The following is a 13,668-nucleotide window of genomic DNA, read 5'->3' on the forward strand; positions in this document are numbered from 1 at the left end:
ATGTATAAGCACAGCTAGTTCTAGATCAACCATAACCAATGCTTATCCAACCTCCTCCTGAACAGATTCAAATGATGGAGATTCCATAGCTTCCCTAGACAGCCTATTCCACCGCCTTGCTCTTTTAATAGGGAAGATGCTTTTCCTGATACCCAGTCTAAGCCTTCTTTGTAACAATTTCAATCCATTAGTATGCATCTTGCTTTGTGCAGCAAGACAGAAAAGGTGTTCTCCCTCTTCAGGTAGTTGAAGACTGTTACTACATCTCTTCTTAAGTACCTTTTCTTCAAGATGAATGTATTTATTTCCTTCAACCTCTGCTTACATGGCTTCCCTTTTAAACCCTTTATCATTGTTGTTGTCCACTTTTGGACCCTGTAATTTCTCCATGCCCTTTTTAAAATGTGGAGCCCAAAACAGCACATAATACTCTAGATGAGGCCTAAACATTGCCAAGTAAAAAGATATTATCACCTTCCATCTCTTGCACCTAATGCTCCTATTGATTCAGCCCAAAACAACATTCACTTTTTTTGCCTCTGCATCACACTGCAGACTCATACTGAGTCTTGTGATCTATTGAGACTCCCTTATCCTTCTCCATATTTTTGCTCTACAGCCAGTTTTAAAACATTTTGTACTGTGTTATTGATTATACATCCCAAAGTGCAGCACCTTGCATTTGTCAGCATTGAACTTCATCCTGTTAGCTCCAGCCGTTTCCAGTCTGTCAATATCCTTCTGAATTGCTCTCCTGTTCCCCAGCATATTCACACTCTTTCCTGATTTTGTATTGTCTGCAAATATGCTCAAGCAGTTCTTGATTCCAGCATGCAACTCAGTAATTAACATGTTTAACAGCACAGGTCCCAGAAGAAACTCCTGTGGGACTCCATTCAAAACCTCCTGCTATACTAACATGTCTCCGTGTAGAAATACCATTTCCTTACAGCTATCAAGCCAGTTGTCTATCTACCTTATTGTAGTTTTGTCTAGCCCACATTTCTCCAGTTTCTCTATGAGACGGTCAACTGGGACTTTGTCAAAAGCTTTGCTGAAGTTCAGATACACTCCATCTAAAACTTTCCCTTTATCCATCCAACTAGTTACCTTGTTAAAGGAGGAGATCAAGTTTGTTTGGCACAATTTGTTCTTAGTAAATCCATCATGGCTGCTCATGATCAGCCTTTCTTTCTTCAGATGCTTCAAATGGAGTTCTTTATTATATGCTCTAGTAACCCTGCCTGGCTCCCACCACTTCATGAATATTATTGCCAAGGGCTCCAAGATTTCCTCTGCCAGTTCCTTTAATACCCTTGGATGAAGATTTTCGGGGCCTGCTGACTTGAATTCATTCATACCCATCAGACCTTCTACGTTCCTTTTCTTATCTCATCCTTCACTTGTCCCCTTTCTTACTCATGTAATCCTTGTTAGGTGTTTGGTTGTGGCTTGATTTATTTTTTGCAAAAATGGAGGACGAGTAGCTGTTGACTAGCTCCACCTTGTTTGCTTCTTCTGTTAGGAGTTTACCCTAGCTATTTAGAAGCAGAACCATAGCTTCCTTTGTTTTTCTTTTCTGGTGAACATATTTATAGACTTCTTCTTGTCTTTAATTTCCCTTGCCAAGTGAAGCTCATTTTTAACCTTGCATTCCTGATTTTTTTTTCTGCAAGCCCTTGCTATTTCCTGGTATGCTTCCTTGGTAACCTGCCCATCTTTCCACTGCCTGTATGTGACACAACCTAGAAGCTCCTGGTCTGTCCACATTGGTCTCTTGTCATTCTTTTTGTGTTTCCACTGTATTGGAACAGCCTCTTGTTGGGCTTCCAACAGAGTGCCTTTTAGAAACTTCCAGCCCTCCTGTGTATCTTTATCCTTCAGTCTGTTCTCCTATTGCAGCATGCTTACTATCTCCTTTACTTGATTGAAATCCACCAGTTTAAAATAAAAGGTGCATCTACATGTGCACTTTAATGTGCAGTAGCCTATTTTACTATACATTAATGTGTCACATAAAAAATGCAGTAAAGTTGCACATTAAGCATCCCTTAAAAACCTAATGATGGATATTTATATCCGAAAGATTGCTAAGAAGAATTGTCCTGACTATTTGAGTGGGTCTAATAAAAGATATCAGCTTTACCCAAAGAACATTGTCTTCTTAAAAAGCATACACATTTTTGTTACTGCATATTAAGGCAGCCTAATGCACATTTCTTTAGCACCTCACACTAGAGGTACTAAATTTAATGTGCATTACAAAAAGCACCTTAAAGCACATGTAGATGCACCCATAGGGCAAGTCCACATGAGCACATACATGCCTCTTGCCCGACCTCAAACCCCTTTGAATAATCCCCCCAGGATATCCAGGGGTCTAAAAAAAGTGAAGTATAAAAAAGTGGGGCCCCGACCATGCCCTGGGGCAACTGGAGGCTGGGTCCTCCATAGAGACACTCTGGCTGCCAGAGCATCTCTATGGTTGCCCCTCACCCTGGTGCTGAAACATGCAGATGGCCAGGCCATGTGTTTCTGCACCAGGGCTCCGGTACTGGTGAGTAAGGGGTTGGGGGTCTGGAGGAGGAGGGAAGGGACTGTGGGGGGATCCCCGATGGCCTCACCCACACCCCCAGCCAGCCCCCCCAAATCCCCCAACCCCTGCAAGGGCTGTTCCCTCCCCTGCCAGCACCCCCGAGACCTCCAACCCCTGCCCTGTCTGGCCCCATCCCCCACCAGGTCCCCCATCCCCGTCCCCCCACCCCATTCTTTAAAAGCAAACAAATAACACCAGGGCACTTATCAGCAGTTGAAGCAGCATGTGGCTGCCTGGGGCCCCACCTGCACAGAGCAGGGCAGGGTGACAGCCCCAGCAGCCCCAGCCTGAGCCTTCCTGTCCCTGCACTGTCCTGTGTTGCCTGGGGGGCTCTGCCAGGAGGCCCTGGAGCCCCCTACCCCTGCTTCTCAGGTAAGGAGAGGCTTTTATTTTTCTTTTTTTTCCTGTTCTTTTTCTGTTTTTTTTTTTTAAGTTATGGTGCCTGGAGTTGTGGGGTAGCCTTGGGTCCTGGGGGTGCAAATTGGGGGGTGAGGCTTGGTGGGGAAGCCATTGGGGGAGTCTGGGGGAGTGGGTAGGTGGAGCTGGGTGGCAGCCATTGCAGGGGCTGCAGCAGCTGGTGGGGGATAGGGCCAGGTGAGGCAGTAATTGGGGGGCTGGGGTGGGGCATGTGGGCCTTGCAGAGGGGGTGGTAACTCCTGCAGGGGCCATTTGTCCCCCATTGGGGGGCCACACCCCTTATGTGGGGGATGTACCCCTGTTGGGGGTCCATATCCCTTGTGAAAGTGCCAACCGCCCTGTTGGCAATCTGAATCCCATTTGGGGGGATGAACCCCCTTTTGGGGGGCCAAATCATTTGTGTGGAGGGGGAAACCCCTGTTGGGGGGGTGTAGCCCTTGTGTGGGGGCTAAACCCTCTGGGGGGGTGAATCCCTTGTGTGGGGGCTGAACCCCTTGTGTAGGGGCTGAATCCCCTGTTGGGGGGCTGTAGCCCTTGTGTGGGGGACCAACCCCTTGTGTGGGGGCATCGCCCTGTGGGAGGGCAGCAAAATATGTATTCATGAAACCTTTATTTAGAGTTCACTTTATTATTATGATAAGAGACTTGCTTTAACACTGTAGATACATCAATGAAACATTGTCCAACTGATCGCTGTCTCTGTCTCACTTTTACTCTCTCTATTTATAGTGGTCGTTTGTTTTACTTGTGGAGGAACATGGATTTGGGGGTATTTTAGAGAGTGATTTTGGGATTTTTTTTATCAGGGATTTTTCAGTTTTCCACCAGGAGACACCAGAATTCCTGCTTGGGAGGCCAGTGGCAGGACCCTGCCTGCTCAGAACTGGCACCTTGGACCCAGCTGGCTGTGGCTGACTTCCTGGCCAAATGGGGCCAGGAGGACATGCTTTGATAATTCAAAGCTGGCCACCACACCTGGAACATCTTCTAGGTGATAGCTGCCCAAATGGCCAGGCAGGGGTCACAAATAGCAGTAGTGCTGCACAAAGGCCAACCCTGCAACCACAACCAACTGGCAGCTGGCGCAGAGGGGCAGATGCCTCTACTGGCTCTGCAGTCCCCATCTGAGTCTGGCAGGTGCACAGCAGGTCACAGCCAGGCAGCAGCCCCCACTGCCAGACTGCTGCAGTGGGTAGAGGGTGCAGGGAACTCTCAGGGATGCTTCAGCAGTCCAGCTGACACAAGGGGTAGTGCCCCCAGATACCAATTGGCTGATTCCCAGAAGATCCTGAGAGCTAGTAGCCCTGAGCTACTTGCCAGGGTGCCCCCTGTTGCAGCTTTTTATAGTGCTGGGGACCGCACACGTGCTGGCCCCGGGCTCTAGCTCCCCCTGGCTGAAGATCCGGGAGGATCCAGTCAGGGTTACTCTGCCCCTAGTGGCACAATTTGCTCCACAACAAAGTGCATGTTCAAGCATGTGCACTGAGGCAAAAAGACCCGGCTCAAATTTGCACCACTTCTATTTGAGCTGCTGCAAGCACACATGCACCCATAGTGTCTTAGTTGTGCTGACCTCTGGTTTTTCCCATCTCAGGGTCATAGGTTCTATCATATCATGATCACCTCTTCACAAGTTTCCCATCATTTTCACACTTTGTTCAATTTTTTTTTCCTATTAGTCAGGGCAAGATACAAGATAGATGAAACCCCAGTTGTAACCTCACATTTCTGGAACAGAAAGTTGTCCTACCCACAAGTTAGGAACTTGCTTAAAATTTTATGTTTGGCTGTATTGTTCTTCCAGCAGGTGTCCAAAAAGCTGAAGTCAAAATTTTTGGACAATTTTGTCACATTCTTGAATACTGCCTCATCCACCTCTTCTTCCTGACTTGATGGTCTATAACAAATCCCCATCACTTTATTTGTACTGTATTCTTCACTCTTGTCCTGTATTCTTCATTCTTGTCTTCATCTAAATACATTCTGATTTGCTAACTACTTACTACTAAACCAGGGAACAAGTGTGTATATTTTTGACATACAAGGTGATACCACCATGTTTTCTGCCATCCCAGGGCTTTTGAAACAAAGTGTAGTTCTCAATGTTGACATTCCAGTCATAATAACTATCCCACCCAATTTCTGTGATATCAATCAGATCATAGGTCTCTTCACAGATTTTGACTTCCAGGTCATTTTTTTTTTTGGTCACATGTGTCCACATGTGCATTGCATACATACAATGGATGCATTTTGTATTGTGATCTACTTGAGTCTGCTTTGCATGTCTTGTTGTTTTTCTTTTCTGGTGAACATAATAATAGACTTCTTCTGGTCTTTAATTTCCCTTGCCAAGTGAAGCTCATTTTTTAACCTTGCATTCCTGAGTTTATTTCTGCAAGTCCTTGCTATTTCCTGGTATGCTCCCTTAATCACAACCTCTGGCTCTTTCCTAGAGTTGAGCTTGTTCTTCCAGTCCATTCTCCTCTGGCTTGTTTGCTCCATTGCTGGATGATCAATTTGATACTATGTCCTAAAATACTGTGTTTAAAACTCGGGTAAAGCATGATTTTGTAGCACTGGAGTACTGTAGCCATGATGATCCATGAAACATATGAGAGGCAAGGATTTTTGGGGATCTTTTTGCCAGACCCACTGTACAGCTGGGAGAGATGTTAGACAATCTTATTGCATGTTATCATTATTATAGCAAAATCAAAATATTATTAGATTAACATCACTTAACTTGACAATAAGACATGCTTCTAGAATCATCTCAAAATTATTTCTAGATCTAGTACACAGATAGGAAAGGTAGAATACAACTCTGGAAATGTTAATTGAGTGGTTATTAAGCCTGTGAGAAAAATAATGCTACTCATATTCATTAGGACTTCAAGACTTATGATGGCAAGACTTTAATTACATTTTCTTCTTCATTATCATAGACAATAAAGTTTATGAGCATCCTCTATATATGCAAAATGAAACATGAAAATGAATATCAACTGAAGCCAGTTTAATTGATAGTTAACGTTGAGCTAGCATTCAGTGGTGACTCAGCTTTGCAAATAAAGTAACTTTGCAAGATCCTTGTAAAAACTTTTTAGTTTATATATATTGCATATGCTGAGATCCTTTTTTCCTGTTTTAAAAGAAAATATAAAATGATATTTTTATTCTTACTTTTTTATACCAAATTATTCAATAAACAGAATGTTTTTCTTATTCTAAATGACCATATATTATACTATTTTAATAGGCCTTATTTTAACATATTTGATGTTACAAAAATTAAAAGAAATATAGGATGATGCAGAAGTAACATAGGAAGGTTTTTGCTGTGAATCCTGGTTCTGATATAATACTAAAAGTTTACTTGGACCAAAACAAAAAGCTGATATTCACCTCTAAATAGAGGAAAATATGTAGTTTCCTAAAGAAAGTCACTTTATAGGATTTATTATATCAGTGCAAGACATTGTAGCTATCTAGAGCTAAAATGCATTCATAGCATCTGACAAAACAAGATGTCACTAAGAAAAGATCATGTCTCTGAGTCAGTCTACAGTATGCCATTCAGCCCTGCCTTCTCCAGCTAAAATGCCAGTAACGTCAAATGTCTGCCACCCCGACTTTTTCTTCCTGTTTACAGAGGATACCATTCAGCCCTGCCTTCTACAGCTAAAATGCCAGTAAAGTCAAGTGTCTGCCCCCCCTACTTTTTTTCCTGATTACAGAGGAAACCATTATTTAGCCTGAACAATTAGATATGATCATAGAAACTAGGACTTAAAAATAGAGCCCAGCAAATCTGTGACCACATAGTATTGGTAGGAGGTTAGACAATGGGTTTTTATAGGATGGTTTGGATAGGGATGATCATGCCTCAGGCAGAAGGCTGATTAGATGTCCTATGGATGTCTCTTCCAGCCCCACTTCTCTATGATTCTATAAAGTCATCTAGCTCATCCCTTTGGGGGAAAAAATTAAGGTTTTCCTTGTTATAATTTCCTGAGATACAAAATGCATTTGTCTTCAAAGTATCCTCCAAGTTTCTTTCATTTTCTTAAGCTTAAAAACTCGAGGAAATCTTTGTGCATAACCATGCATTGTGAGCCCATTACATTACCTTGAAAAAAGGGGTGGGGTGCAAGAGCAGTGACTGGCACTGTAGGGATCATTGCAACCCTACTCCCAGCCACTCCACAGCCCCCACCCGAGGTGGAAGACCATGCCACTGGAACAACAGCTTGGGACTTCTTTTTAAGTCATCAAAACAGGTAAGAACCATCTCTGGCTCTCAGCACTCCTTACCTACTCCTCTGTGCCCCCATTCTCTCTATCACCTCCCTACTGACACCTCTTGTGCAGGAAAAAGAGACCTACTCACTGTCATTTCCACTGTCCCATTGGCTTCTATGCCATTTGTCATCAAAGTATCTTCAATGTTTTTTTCATTTTCTTAAGCTTAAAAACTCCAGCAAATCTTTGTGCATAACCATGTATTATGAGCCCATTACATTGCCGCCCACCCCACCCCTTAGAACATCTTAGAACAGATATTACTAATTATTTGTGCCTTTTCCTCACCTAGGGTTTCTTATTCCTAGTCACCCTATTAACACCTCATCCATTGTTTGCACTAAGTGCAAACAAGTTTATGATCTTTAACCTCTCCTCAACTGATAGTTATATATCACTTACCATTCTCCCCTCTCCTTACTGACTGGCTTTCATAGCAAAGTGATCCATTATCTGGGTATCCACTGGTGAGAATAGAGAGGATTTCTATACCCAAACCAAGGAATGAATGTATTTATATTACATACACCCATGGGCAGATCCAGAGAGGCTGAAATGGTGTGGTCACACAGTGTAGCTGGATGGATCTGGTTCCCTGCAGATACAGCAACAGCAGCCAGGGACTTTTTTAAATCCCCCAATTCAAGTAAATACCTCCACACCACCACCACTTTTGGCACCTCCCCCCAACCCCACCTCCATCCCTCCATCCTCAGCAGCCTGGAAATAAGTGTAGAGAAGGAGAACCCCCTTGGCACCACCACTGTTTCTTGGAGAACTGAGCTTCAGGGGCAGCCACCCTCACAGCCCTGGCTGAAGTGAGCCAATGGGACAATGTCAATGACAGTAAGTAGGTCTCCTTTTTCTGCCCAAGAGGTGTCAGTAGGAAGGTGGATAGAGAGAACGGGGGCACAGAGGGGAAGGTAAGGGGTGCTGAGAACCAGAGGTGATTCTTACCTGTTTTGACAACTTAAAAAAAAGTCCCACATTGTTGTTCCAGTGGCATGGTCTTCCACCTCAGGTGGGGGCTATGGAGTGGCTGGGAGTAGGGTTGCAATGATCCTTACAGTGCCAGTCACTGCTCTTGCACCCCACCCCTTTTTTTCAATATCCTAGATCCACCTATACATCAACCTCTTTCTTGTTTTTAAGCTGAATAGTGTTGTTCTGCAGTAATTCAGAATAAAACAATGTTCACTGAACAGAACTGAGATTAATCAGATATTCTAATAAGGTTAACAGAAGACTGTGGTGCTGGTGCCATAGTGAAGGCTTTGGTTTCTATGACCATAGTCCGCACTTCAGAGGGAGAGGCAATGATTTGTTGGGAAGGGATGGCCTCCACCTCATTTCAATGCAGAAGAAGCTCTGTTAGGCCAGAATGGCTGGCCTGCTTGACTGGCCTTTAAACTAAGTTTGCTGGGGGATGTGCAGAAAACCACTGGTGCAAGTCCACTAAGCATCAACCACAAAATCAGAAGTTCAGGCTGCACAAGGGAACGCTCTCCTACCCCAGCCCAGGGATGGGTCTCTTCTAGGAGTGCAGGAAAGTCTATGGCCTCCAATGGCAGACTCACTTGACTATACACAAATGCCAGGAGGCTGGGAAACAAACAGGAGGAACTGGCTCTTCTGAAAAGTAAAGATGACTATGATTTCATAGGGATAATGGAGACCTGGTGGGACTCCATCTAAGACTGGACAACAGGTATAGATGGCTATACCTTGTACAGGAGAGATTGTGTTGCAAGAAAGGGCAGGGGTATAGCTCTCTCTTTTTTTTTTTTAGGAGCAATACACTTCCCTACAGGTGGAGATTGGCAACCAAGGAAGGTGACTTGAGACCCTCTGGGTGAGTATATGAGGGAAACATGGTGAACAGGATATAATGGTAGGAGTCTACTACAGGCCTCCTAATCAGGAGAAAGAGCTTGACCACAAATTCACTAGGGAACCGGCAGAGGCTGCACGCTCTTAGTACATGGTTGTCATGAGCAACTTCAACTATCCTGGCACCTCATAGGAAGAGCACTCAGCCAAATCCAATCAGTCTCAATGCTTCTGCACATGCATTAGTGAGCTCTATTTGTCTCAAGATGTCTATGGGCTGGCAAGAGGCAAGGCACTGCTGAACCTGGTACTGGCCAAAGCGGATGATCTAGTGAGTGACCTGAAAATCAAAGGGAAGCTGGGAGATACTAACCATGTGTTGATCACTCTCTCTATCCACCACAAAGATGGCAAGTCAGTCATCAATCTGGAAGTCCTCAACTTTAGGAAAGTCAACTTTCACAAGCTCAGGAGGCTAGTTGTCAAGGCCCTGAGAGGCCATGATCTGACAGGGAGGGGAGCCCATGACAAGTGGTCGCTCCTCAATGATGCATTCCTTGAAGCATAAGGGAAGTCCACTCCACCCCATAGAAAAAGTAGCAAAAGGGCTGTGCAACCCCCTTGGCTCAACAGAGAACTCATGGATGCCCTGTGTCTAAAAAGAGAAGCTTATAAATGATGGAAGATACCACCAAGGAGGAATATTTAGGACTTGTCCGCACCTGTAGGGGCCAAACTAGGAAAGCCAGGGCTGAAACTGAGCTCAAACTGGCTACACGAATCAAAGACAATAAAAAGTCCTTCTTCAGATACATGGAAAGTAAAAAAAAAACACAAAACAAAAAAACCCAAGTGAGACACTGGACCCTTGCTAAGCCAAATAGGGCAGCTGATAACCAACACCCAGGAAAAAGCCAGTCTCCTCAATGATAACTTTGTATCAGTCTTCTACTAGCCCAAGGGGTTCACCCCCTAGACAAGATGCAGGATCACCAGGAAAAGGGCAAACATATATCCATCATTGGCATGGATCTTGTAAGGGAGTATCTTGAGAGGCTGGACCCCCACAAATGAGTTGGTCCAGATAGATTGCACCCAAGAGTGCTAAAGGAACTGGCTGAAATCATAGCAAAACCAATGACAAGGATATTCGAGAACTTGTGGTGCTCAGTAGAAGATTGGAAGAGGGCCAACATGCTGTCTATCTTCAAGAAAGGGAGGAAGGAAGATCTGGGAAACTACAGGCCAATCAGTTTGACCTCAATCCCTGGAAAAATTTTGCAAAAAATCATCATGGAAACTTACCAACAGGCTAAAAGAAGGCAATACTCTGAGAGACAGCCAACACAGCTTCATCACAGGTAAGTCTTGCCTGACCAATCTCATTTCCTTCTATGACCAGGTGATGCATCACCTGTACAACGGAAAAGAGGTTGGTATATATTTGGACTTCAAGAAAGCTTCTATGTATTTATAAATGATCTGGACTCTGGTGTCAGAAGTGGATTGGCTAAGATCACTGGTGATACCAAACTATGGATAAGTGTGATCACCCTAGAGAGTAGGCTGGTGATCCAGGCCAACCTCAACAGGCTTGCAAGGTGGGAAAATCAAAACCTGATTGTATTCAATACAGAAAAATGCAAGGTGCTCCACCTTGGAGGAAAAAACCCACATCATTCCTATAGACTCAGCAGTGCTACGCTTGCTAGCACCATGACTAAAAGAGGCTTGGGGGTCATGATTGACCACAAGATGAACATGAGCCATCAATGCAACGCTGCTGCCAGCAAAGCAAACAAAACTGTGGCTCGCATCCACCAATGCATCTCAAGCAAGACCCAGGAAGTCATCCTCCCACTTTACTTGGCCTTGATGAAGCCACAGCTGGAATACTGTATCCAATTCTGGACTCCTCAATTCATAAAGCATGTGGAGAAGCTTGACAGGGTGCAGAGGAAAGCCACACACATGATTAGAAAGCAGGCCTTATGAGGAGAGGCTAAGAGCCATGGGACTCTTCTGCCTGAAAAAGCGTAGGCTCAGCGGTGACTTGGTGGTAGCCTATAAGTACATAAGGAGTGTGCATCAGGAAATGGGAGAACGTCTGTTCACCAGGGCACCCTAAGGGAAGACAAGGTCCAACAGTCACAAACTCCTGGAAGATTGTTTTAGGTTGGGCATAAGCAAAAAACTTCTTTACTGCCTGAGTCTCCACGGCCTAGAATAGACTTCCCCTAGAAGTAGTGCAAGCACCTCCTCTGGACGCTTGCAAGAAACACCTGGATGCCTATCTTGCTTGGATCACTTGACCCCAGCTGACTTCCTTCCCTTTGGGCAGGGGGCTGGACAAAATGATCTTGCAAGGTCCCTTCCAACCCTAATGTCTATGAAATCTATTACATTTATGACCATATCTCTCTGCAGACCTTTATTTTTGGGAAGAGGTTTCTGCAAAAATTAATTTGTTAAGCCCCTGCAGTATCCATCTTATTGTTTCTTATCAGATTTACCTACCCATGGTGCCTATCCAATACTTGTTAATATTTAGGCATTTGGGAAATTGTGACTTGTAATGAGCTCACATCATGGCCTTGGGCCCAGCTAGTCTCAGTCAAGCAACCAGGCAATACATTCTCTAAGGCTGCTGGAAATTTTGACCACAATTTGTTCAGATCCATCCTCTGGACCTAACCAGTCCCAACTGAATGATCCCCTGATATTGTAGGAAACAGTCCTCATCCACTCCAGTCTTTGAAAGCAAACTAAAGACAATATTAATGTCTGGACACCCCTGCAGTTCCCTGACTTGTTTTATCTGAAACTCTGGCTTAGACCTCCAGCTTGCCTTGACACCAGCTCTGAGTTCCAACTTACTTTGACTCTTGCCTGACGTTTTGCTGGAGCCAGGGCAAGCCCTGGCTCCAGCTTAGATTCCTGGTATACCTTGAACTCCAGATTGAATTTGTGGCTTACCTTGACTTTGGTTTAAGCTCCTGACTTACCTGGAACTCTGAGTTCAACTCCAGGCTTACTGCAACCCTGTTAACCCAATTTTTGCATTTTGTCAAATTAACCAGATGACCTTCCTGACCACCAATGCCTTGACCCTAACATGACTGCTGTTTTTTATGCTAATTCTATCTGAATACCTTATTTCTTCAAGAAATAAGGTTTACCAATCTGTTACAAGGAGTACTACAGTCTGTTTACAGGTTGGGAACAAAATCAAACCTGTCACTGGTAGTTAAGCTCTATTGTAGCCTACTCCATCAATTTCTTTGGCTTCCCAATCAGACTGAAATTAAGCCAGATCTCTTCAAAGAGAATATCCAATTTTATTTCCATTTTTAGACTATGAATTCATCTAAGTTATCTGTCTTGTAAAAAGATCCTCCCTTCAGCTGTACTTCCACTGCCTTCAATTGCTGTCACCACAAAGGTTGCGGAAAGAGGACAAAGCCAAATTAAAACCAGAGGTGAAAGAAATGGTATTTCCTCTTCTTTACCGCTTATCTCACAGTGTGTGGAGGAAAACCAGTGACTCTTACCTTGTGGATCTCCCCGCCCCGCTTAATTTTTTTTTCAATACTTGTGTCTCATCCTATATCTTCACTATAAAATAAATAGTGCAGGATTGTCTTTTTGCCATGTATGTCTATGATGGCTATACCAGAATTCCTGAACCCTGACAGAGGCCGGTATGTCTTTCCACAATGCAAAAAAATAAAATAAAAACCTCAAGAATATCATGTAACTCATTGAATGCATTTTACAAGCCATTAATATTGTATTCAGTAATTAAAATTAATGATGTAACAATGTTAATTCATGCCTGTAGATCATTATAGACATAGATTATAACCCTAATTATTAGTGTGATTTCTAATGAGGGAATTCTCCCATCTTCAGTAATTCTTTATATCAAATGACATTTCAATGTTAAAACTTGCAGGTTGTATTTTTGGAGTTGTTCAATAAATCAAGTCATGTTAACATAAATAATCAATTTAGTATTGGAATAGGAGTTTGGGAAACCTGGCTTCTAATCACTCCTTGTTAAAAAGGTTTGTGGAATATAATATAACTTTATTGAAGTTATTTTAATGGAAGCTATTTAAAAAACTTACGTTACTTAATAGTACCGTAGAATTATATAACTGCTACAGCATTATTTGGGCTGACTTAAAAAGTCTATAGAAAATTACTATTAAATTTTATAGGTCTTCTTCATAGGGCTGACTAACAAACTGATTTATGATAAACCCAGGCAAGTTATTTAGGTCCAAATCTACAAATGAAGTAAGGCATATGAACACCTAACTTCTCAGCACCTAACGCATAGTATAACAAGACAACAATGACAGACAATAACAATTTGCATCAGCAATTTATCAGCAGTCCCCTCTGATGCCTGACATATGACAAGTTCCTCTTCTATGAAGCTTAGCAAAGTCAAGTGTCCCCGATTCGCGCTGAGGGGTACCAGTCTTCCTGGTATTCAGTTCTTGGGCTCCTTG

This window comes from Crocodylus siamensis, chromosome 1, assembly GCF_052110815.1.
Source record: "Crocodylus siamensis isolate JL-2025a chromosome 1, ASM5211081v1, whole genome shotgun sequence".
Lineage (NCBI taxonomy): Eukaryota > Metazoa > Chordata > Crocodylia > Crocodylidae > Crocodylus > Crocodylus siamensis.